The sequence below is a fragment of the Somniosus microcephalus genome, unplaced genomic scaffold, assembly GCF_052327205.1.
Source record: "Somniosus microcephalus isolate GS21.2 unplaced genomic scaffold, FLI_Smic_1.0 unresolved_chr1, whole genome shotgun sequence".
Lineage (NCBI taxonomy): Eukaryota > Metazoa > Chordata > Chondrichthyes > Squaliformes > Somniosidae > Somniosus > Somniosus microcephalus.
In genome coordinates this window covers 82589324-82601795 of record NW_028225179.1, presented here as the reverse complement: position 1 = coordinate 82601795, position 12472 = coordinate 82589324, and positions in this window count along the sequence as shown.

Genomic DNA, 12472 nt, shown 5'->3' with positions numbered 1-12472 from the left:
CTCACACTTTGTACACTCCACACTCACACCTTGTACACACTCCACACTCACACCTTGTACACACTCGACACTCACACCTTGTACACTCCATACTCACACCTTGTACACTCCACACTCACACCTTGTACACTCCACACTCACACCTTGTACACACTCCACACTCACACCTTGTACACACTCCACACTCACACCTTGTACACTCCACACTCACACCTTGTAAACTCCACACTCACACCTTGTACACACTCCACACTCACACCTTGTACACACTCCACACGCACACCTTGTACAGTCCACACTCACACCTTGTGCACTCCACACTCACACCTTGTACACACTCCACACTCACACCTTGTACACTCCACACTCACACCTTGTACACACTCCACACTCACACCTTGTACACTCCACACTCACACCTTGTACAGACTCCACACTCACACCTTGTACACACTCCACACTCACAACTTGTACACTCCATACTCACACCTTGTACACTCCACACTCACACCTTGTGCATTGCACACTCACACATTATACACACTCCACACTCATACCTTTTACACTCCACGCTAACATCTTGTACACACTCCACACTCACACTTTGTACACTCCACACTGACACCTTCTACACACTCCACACTCACACCTTGTACACACTCGACACTCACACCTTGTACACTCCATACTCACACCTTGTACACGCCACACTCACACCTTGTACACTCCACACTCACACCTTGTACACTCCACACTCACACCTTGTACACACTCCACACTCACACCTTGTACACACTCCACACTCACACCTTGTACACTCCACACTCACACCTTGTAAACTCCACACTCACACCTTGTACACACTCCACACTCACACCTTGTACACACTCCACACTCACACCTTGTACACACTCCACACTCACACCTTGTACACTCCATACTCACACCTTGTACACTCCACACTCACACCTTGTACATTGCACACTCACACATTGTACACACTCCACACTCATACCTTTTCCACACTCCACACTCACACCTTGTACACTCCACATACAACTTGTACACACTCCACACTCACACGTTGTACACACTCCACACTCACAACTTCTACACACTCCACACTCACACCTTGTACACTCCACATACAACTTGTACACACTCCACACTCACAACTTGTACACACTCCGCACTCACACTGTGTACACACTCCACACTCACACCATGTAGACTCCACACTCACACCTTTTACACACTCCACACTCACACCTTGTACAGTCCACACTCACACCTTGTACACTCCACACTCACACCTTGTACACACTCCAAACTCACAACTTGTACACTCCACACTCACACCTTGTACACTGCACACTCACACCTTGTACACACTCCACACTCACACCTTTTCCACAATCCACACTCACACCTTCTACACACTCCACACTCTACACACTCCACACTCACACCTTGTACACTCCACACTCACAACTTGTTCACTCCACACTCACACCTTGTACACTCCACACTCACACCTTGAACACACTCCACACTCACACCTTGAACACACTACACACTCACATCTTGAACACACTGCACACTCACAACTTGTACACACTCCACACTCACACCTTGTACCCTCCACACTCACACCTTGTACATTGCACACTCACACCTTGTACACACTCCACACTCATACCTTTTCCACACTCCACACTCACACCTTGCACACACTCCACACTCACACCTTGTACACACTCCACACTCACACCTTGTACACACTCCACACTCACACCTTGTACACTCCATACTCACACCTTGTACACTCCACACTCACACCTTGTGCACTCCACACTCACACCTTGTACACACTCCACACTCACACCTTGTACACTCCATACTCACACCTTGTACACTCCACACTCACACCTTGTACACTCCACACTCACACCTTGTACACACTCCACACTCACACCTTGTACACTCCATACTCACACCTTGTACACTCCACACTCACACCTTGTACACTCCATACTCACACCTTGTACACACTCCATACACACACCTTGTACACACTCCACACTCACACCTTGTACACACTCCACACTCACACCTTGTACACTCCACACTCACACCTTGTACACACTCCACACTCACACCTTGTACACACTCGACACTCACACCTTGTACACTCCATACTCACACCTTGTACACGCCACACTCACACCTTGTACACTCCACACTCACACCTTGTACACTCCACACTCACACCTTGTACACACTCCACACTCACACCTTGTACACACTCCACACTCACACCTTGTACACACTCCACACTCACACCTTCTACACACTCCACACTCACACCTTGTACACTCCACACTCACAACCTGTACACACTCCACACTCACACCTTCTACACACTCCACACTCACACCTTGTACACTCCACACTCACACCTTGTACACACTCCGCACTCACACCTTGTACACTCCACACTCACACCGTGTGCTCACTCCACACTCACACCTTGTACACTCCACACTCACACCTTGTACACTCCACACTCACACCTTGCACAAACTCCACACTCACAACTTCTGCACACTCCACACTCGCACCTTGTACACTCCACATACAACTTGTACACACTCCACACTCACAACTTGTACACACTCCGCACTCACACTGTGTACACACACCACACTCACACCTTGTACACTCCACACTCACACCATGTAGACTCCACACTCACACCTTTTACACACTCCACACTCACACCTTGTACAAACTCCACACTCACACCTAGTACACACTCCACACTCACACATTGTACACACTCCACACTCACACCTTGTACACACTCCACACTCACACCTTGTACACTCCAAACTCACACCTTGTACACACTCCACACTCACACCTTGTATACTCCACACTCACACCTTGTACACACTCCACACTCACACCTTGTACACACTCCACACTCACACCTTGTACAAACTCCACACTCACACCTTGTACACACTCCACACTCACACCTTGTACAAACTCCACACTCACACCTTGTACACACTCCACACTCACACCTTGTACACACTCCACACTCACACCTTGTACACACTCCACACTCACACCTTGTACACACTCCACACTCACACCTTGTACACTCCATACTCACACCTTGTACACTCCACACTCACACCTTGTACACTGCATACTCACACCTTGTACACACTCCATACTCACACCTTGTACACACTCCACACTCACACCTTGTACACACTCCACACTCACACCTTGTACACTCCACACTCACACCTTGTACACACTCCACACTCACACCTTGTACACTCCATACTCACACCTTGTACACTCCACACTTAAACCTTGTACATTGCACACTCACACATTGTACACTCCACACTCACACCTTGTAGACACTCCACACTCACACCTTGTACACACTCCACACTCACACCTTGTACACTCCACACTTACACCTTGTAAACTCCACACTCACACCTTGTACACACTCCACACTCACAACTTGTACACACTCCACACTCACACCTTGTACACACTCCACACTCACACCTTGTACACTCCATACTCACACCTTGTACACTCCACACTCACACCTTGTACATTGCACACTCACACATTGTACACACTCCACACTCATACCTTTTCCACACTCCACACTCACACCTTGTACACTCCACATACAACTTGTACACACTCCACACTCACACGTTGTACACACTCCACACTCACAACTTCTACACACTCCACACTCACACCTTGTACACTCCACATACAACTTGTACACACTCCACACTCACAACTTGTACACACTCCGCACTCACACTGTGTACACACTCCACACTCACACCTTGTACACTCCACACTCACACCATGTAGACTCCACACTCACACCTTTTACACACTCCACACTCACACCTTGTACAGTCCACACTCACACCTTGTACACTCCACACTCACACCTTGTACACACTCCAAACTCACAACTTGTACACTCCACACTCACACCTTGTACACTGCACACTCACACCTTGTACACACTCCACACACACACCTTTTCCACAATCCACACTCACACCTTCTACACACTCCACACTCTACACACTCCACACTCACACCTTGTACACTCCACACTCACAACTTGTTCACTCCACACTCACACCTTGTACACTCCACACTCACACCTTGAACACACTCCACACTCACACCTTGAACACACTACACACTCACATCTTGAACACACTGCACACTCACAACTTGTACACACTCCACACTCACACCTTGTACACTCCACGCTCACACCTTGTACACACTCCATACTCACACCTTGTACACTCCACACTCACACCTTGTGCACTCCACACTCACACCTTGTACACACTCCACACTCACACCTTGTACACTCCATACTCACACCTTGTACACTCCACACTCACACCTTGTGCACTCCACACTCACACCTTGTACATTGCACACTCACACATTGTACACACTCCACACTCATACCTTTTCCACACTCCACACTCACACCTTGTACACTCCACATACAACTTGTACACACTCCACACTCACACGTTGTACACACTCCACATACAACTTGTACACACTCCACACTCACAACTTGTACACACTCCGCACTCACACTGTGTACACACTCCACACTCACACCTTGTACACTGCACACTCACACCTTGTACACACTCCACACACACACCTTTTCCACAATCCACACTCACACCTTCTACACACTCCACACTCTACACACTCCACACTCACACCTTGTACACTCCACACTCACAACTTGTTCACTCCACACTCACACCTTGTACACTCCACACTCACACCTTGAACACACTCCACACTCACACCTTGAACACACTACACACTCACATCTTGAACACACTGCACACTCACAACTTGTACACACTCCACACTCACACCTTGTACACACTCCACACTCACACCTTGTACACACTCCATACTCACACCTTGTACACTCCACACTCACACCTTGTGCACTCCACACTCACACCTTGTGCACTCCACACTCACACCTTGTACACACTCCACACTCACACCTTGTACACACTCCACACTCACACCTTGTACACTCCACACTCACACCTTGTGCACACCACACTCACACCTTGTACACACTCCACACTCACACCTTGTACACACTCCACACTCACACCTTGGACACACTCCCCACTCACACCTTCTACACACTCCACACTCACACCTTGTACACTCCACACTCACAACCTGTACACACTCCACACTCACACCTTGTACACACTCCACACTCACACCTTGTACACTCCACACTCACACCTTGTACACTCCACACTCACACCTTGAACACACTCCACACTCACACCTTGAACACACTACACACTCACATCTTGAACACACTGCACACTCACAACTTGTACACACTCCACACTCACACCTTGTACACTCCACGCTCACACCTTGTACATTGCACACTCACACCTTGTACACACTCCACACTCATACCTTTTCCACACTCCACACTCACACCTTGCACACACTCCACACTCACACCTTGTACACACTCCACACTCACACCTTGTACACACTCCACACTCACACCTTGTACACTCCATACTCACACCTTGTACACTCCACACTCACACCTTGTGCACTCCACACTCACACCTTGTACACACTCCACACTCACACCTTGTACACACTCCAAACTCACACCTTGGACACACTCCACACTCACACCTTCTACACACTCCACACTCACACCTTGTACACTCCACACTCACAACCTGTACACACTCCACACTCACAACTTTTACGCACTCCACACTCACACCTTGTACACTCCACACTCACACCGTGTGCTCACTCCACACTCACACCTTGTACACTCACACCTTGCACACACTCCACACTCACAACTTCTACACACTCCACACTCACACCTTGTACACTCCACATACAACTTGTACACACTCCACACTCACAACTTGTACACACTCCACACTCACACCTTGTACACTCCATACTCACACCATGTAGACTCCACACTCACACCTTGTACAAACTCCACACTCACACCTAGTACACACTCCACACTCACACATTGTACACACTCCACACTCACACCTTGTACACACTCCACACTCACACCTTGTACACTCCAAACTCACACCTTGTACACACTCCACACTCACACCTTGTATACTCCACACTCACACCTTGTACACACTCCACACTCACACCTTGTACACACTCCACACTCACACCTTGTACAAACTCCACACTCACACCTTGTACACACTCCACACTCACACCTTGTACAAACTCCACACTCACAACTTGTACACACTCCACACTCACACCTTGTACACTCCACACTCACACCTTGTACACTCCACACTCACACCTTGTACACACTCCACACTCACACCCTGTACACTCCACACTCACACCTTGTACACACTCCACACTCACACCTTCTACACACTCCACACTCACACCTTCTACACACTCCACACTCACACCTTGTACACACTCCAAACTCACACCTTCTACACACTCCACACTCACACCTTGTACACACCACACTCACACCTTGTACACTCCACACTCACAACTTGTACACACTGCACACTCACAACTTGTACACACTCCACACTCACACCTTGTACACTCCACACTCACAACTTGTACACTCCATACTCACACCTTGTACACTCCACACTCACACCTTGTACACACTCCGCACTCACACCTTGTACACTCCGCAATCACACCGTGTACACACTCCACACTCACACCTTGTACACTTCTCACTCACACCATGTACAATCCACACTCACACCTTGTACACACTCCACACTCACACCTTGTACACACGCCACAGGCACACCTTGTACACTCCACACTCACACCTTGTACACACTCCACACGCACAACATTTACACACCACACTCACACCTTGTACACACTCCACACTCACACCTTGTACACTGCACACTCACACCTTGTACACACTCCACACTTACACCTTGTACACACTACATACTCACACCTTGTACAAACTCCACACTCACACCTAGTACACACTGCACACTCACACATTGTACACACTCCACACTCACACCTTGTACACACTCCACACTCACACCTTGTACACTCCAAACTCACACCTTGTACACACTCCACACTCACACCTTTTACACACTCCACACTCACACCTTCTACACACTCCACACTCACACCTTCTACACACTCCAAACTCACACCTTGTACACACTCCAAACTCACACCTTGTACACACTCCAAACTCACACCTTCTACACACTCCACACTCACACCTTGTACACACCACACTCACAACTTGTACACTCCACACTCACACCTTGTACACTCCACACTCACAACTTGTACACTCCACACTCACACCTTGTACACTCCACACTCACACCTTGTACACACTCCACACTCACACCTTGTACACTCCATACTCACACCTTGTACACTCCACACTCACACCTTGTACACTCCAAACTCACACCTTGTACACACTCCATACTCACATCTTGTACACACTCCACACTCACACCTTGTACACACGCCACACGCACACCTTGTACACTCCACACTCACACCTTGTACACACTCCACACTCACACCTTTTACACACTCCACACTCACACCTTGTACACTCCACACTCACACCTTGTATACTCCACACTCACACCTTGTATACTCCACACTCACACCTTGTACACTCCACACTCACACCTTGTACACTCCACACTCACACCTTGTACACACTCCACACTCACACCTTGTACACACTCCACACTCACACCTTGTACACTCCACACTCACACCTTGTACACTCCACACTCACACCTTGTACACACTCCATACTCACACCTTGTACACACACCACACTCACTCCTTGCACACACTCCACACTCACACCTTGTACACACTCCACAGTCACACGTTGTTCACACTCCACACTCACATCGTGTACACTCCACACTCACACCTTGTACACTCCACACTCACACCTTGTACACTCCACACTCACACCATGTACACTCCACACTCACACCTTGTACACACTCCACACCCACACCTTGTACACTCCACACTCACACCTTGTACACTCCACACTCACACCGTGTACACACTGCACACTCACAACTTGTACACTCCACACTCACACCTTGTACACTCCACACTCACACCTTGTACACTCCACACTCACACCTTGTACACTCCACACTCACACCTTGTATACTCCACACTCACACCTTGTACACTCCACACTCACACCTTGTACACTCCACACTCACACCTTGTACACACTCCACACTCACAACTTGTACACTCCACACTCACACCTTGTACACTCCACACTCACACCTTGTACACACTCCACACTCACACTGAGTACACACTCCACACTCACACCTTGTACACTCCACATTCACACCTTGTACACACTCCACACCCACACCTTGTACACTCCACACTCACACCTTGTACACTCCACACTCACACCGTGTACACACTGCACACTCACAACTTGTACACTCCACACTCACACCTTGTACACTGCACACTCACACCTTGTACACACTCCACAATCACACCTTGTACACTCCACGCTCACACCTTGTACACACACCACACTCACACCTTGTACACATCCATACTCACACCTTGTACACTCCATACTCACACTTTGTACACTCCACACTCACACCTTGTACACTCCATACACACACCTTGTACACACTCCACACTCACACCTTTTCCACAATCCACACTCACACCCTCTACACACTCCACACTCACACCTTGTACACTCCACACTCACAACTTGTTCAATCCACACTCACACCTTGTACACTCCACACTCACACCTTGAACACACTACACACTCACATCTTGAACACACTGCACACTCACAACTTGTACACACTCCACACTCACACCTTGTACACTCCACGCTCACACCTTGTACGCACTCCACACTCACGCCTTGTACACACACCACACTCACGCCTTGTGCACTCCGTACTCACACCTTGTACACTCCACACTCACACCTTATACACACTCCACACTCACACCTTTTACACACTCCACACTCACACCTTGTACACTCCACACTCACACCTTGTACACTCCACACTCACACCTTGTACACACTCCACACTCACACCTTGTACACTCCACACTCACACCATGTAGACTCCACACTCACACCTTTTACACACTCCACACTCACACCTTGTACACTCCACACTCACACCTTGTACACATCCACACTCACACCTTGTACACTCCACACTCACACCTTGTGCACTCCACACTCACACCTTGTACACTCCATACACACACCATGTACACTCCACACTCACACCTTGTACACACTCCACACCCACACCTTGTACACTCCACACTCACACCTTGTACACTCCACACTCACACCGTGTACACACTGCACACTCACAACTTGTACACTCCACACTCACACCTTGTACACTCCACACTCACACCTTGTACACTCCACACTCACACCTTGTACACTCCACACTCACACCTTATATACTCCACACTCACACCTTGTACAATCCACACTCACACCTTGTACACTCCACACTCACACCTTGTACACACTCCACACTCACACCTTCTACACACTCCACACTCACACCTTGTACTCTCCACACTCACACCTTGTACACTGCACACTCACACCTTGTACACACTCCACACTCACACCTTGTACACTCCACACTCACACCTTGTACACTCCACACTCACACCTTGTACACACTCCATACTCACACCTTGTACACACACCACACTCACTCCTTGCACACACTCCACACTCACACCTTGTACACACTCCACACTCACACGTTGTTCACACTCCACACTCACATCATGTACACTCCACACTCACACCTTGTACACTCCACACTCACACCTTGTACACTCCACACTCACATCTTGTACACTCCACACTCACACCATGTACACTCCACACTCACACCTTGTACACACTCCACACCCACACCTTGTACACTCCACACTCACACCTTGTACACTCCACACTCACACCGTGTACACACTGCACACTCACAACTTTACACTCCACACTCACACCTTGTACACTGCACACTCACACCTTGTACACACTCCACAATCACACCTTGTACACTCCACGCTCACACCTTGTACACACACCACACTCACACCTTGTACACATCCACACTCACACCTTGTACACTCCATACTCACACTTTGTACACTCCACACTCACACCTTGTACACTCCATACACACACCATGTACACTCCACACTCACACCTTGTACACACTCCACACCCACACCTTGTACACTCCACACTCACACCTTGTACACTCCACACTCACACCGTGTACACACTGCACTCTCACAACTTGTACACTCCACACTCACACCTTGTACACTCCACACTCACACCTTGTACACACACCACACTCACACTGAGTACACACTCCACACTCACACCTTGTACACTCCACACTCACACCATGTACACTCCACACTCACACCTTGTACACACTCCACACCCACACCTTGTACACTCCACACTTACACCTTGTACACTCCACACTCACACCGTGTACACACTGCACACTCACAACTTGTACACTCCACACTCACACCTTGTACACTGCACACTCACACCTTGTACACACTCCACAATCACACCTTGTACACTCCACGCTCAAACCTTGTACACACACCACACTCACACCTTGTACACATCCACACTCACACCTTGTACACTCCATACTCACACTTGGTACACTCCACACTCACACCTTGTACACTCCATACACACACCTTGTACACACTCCACACTCACACCTTTTCCACAATCCACACTCACACCTTCTACACACTCCACACTCTACACACTCCACACTCACACCTTGTACACTCCACACTCACAAAGTGTTCAATCCACACTCACACCTTGTACACTCCACACTCACACCTTGAACACTCCACACTCACACCTTGAACACACTACACACTCACATCTTGAACACACTGCACACTCACAACTTGTACACACTCCACACTCACACCTTGTACACTCCACGCTCACACCTTGTACACACTCCACACTCACGCCTTGTACACACTCCACACTCACGCCTTGTGCACTCCGTACTCACACCTTGTACACTCCACACTCACACCTTATACACACTCCACACTCACACCTTTTACACACTCCACACTCACACCTTGTACACTCCACACTCACACCTTGTACACACTCCACACTCACGCCTTGTACACACTCCACACTCACGCCTTGTGCACTCCGTACTCACACCTTGTACACTCCACACTCACACCTTGTACACACTCCACACTCACACCTTGTACACACTCCACACGCACAACATGGACACACCACACTCACACCTTGTACACTCCACACTCACACCTTGTACATTGCACACTCACACCTTGTACACACTCCACACTCATACCTTTTCCACACTCCACACTCACACCTTGCACACACTCCACACTCACACCTTGTACACACTCCAAACTCACACCTTGTACACACTCCACACTCACACCTTGTACACTCCATACTCACACCTTGTACACTCCACACTCACACCTTGGACACACTCCACACTCACACCTTGGACACACTCCACACTCACACTGAGTACACACTCCACACTCACACCTTGTACACTCCACATTCACACCTTGTACACACTCCACACCCACACCTTGTACACTCCACACTCACACCTTGTACACTCCACACTCACACCGTGTACACACTGCACACTCACGCCTTGTACACTCCGTACTCACACCTTGTACACTCCACACTCACACCTTGTACACTCCCCACTCACACCTTGTACACACTCCATACTCACACCTTGTCCACACTCCACACTCACACCTTGTACACACGCCACACGCACACCTTGTACACTCCACACTCACACCTTGTACACTCCACACTAACACCTTGTACACACTCCACACTCACACCTTTTACACACTCCACACTCACACCTTGTACACTCCACACTCACACCTTGTACACACTCCACACTCACACCTTTTACACACTCCACACTCACACCTTCTACACACTCCACACTCACACCTTGTACACACTCCACACGCACAACATGTACACACCACACTCACACCTTGTACACTCCACACTCACACCTTGTACATTGCACACTCACACCTTGTACACACTCCACACTCATACCTTTTCCACACTCCACACTCACACCTTGCACACACTCCACACTCACACCTTGTACACACTCCACACTCACACCTTGTACACACTCCACACTCACACCTT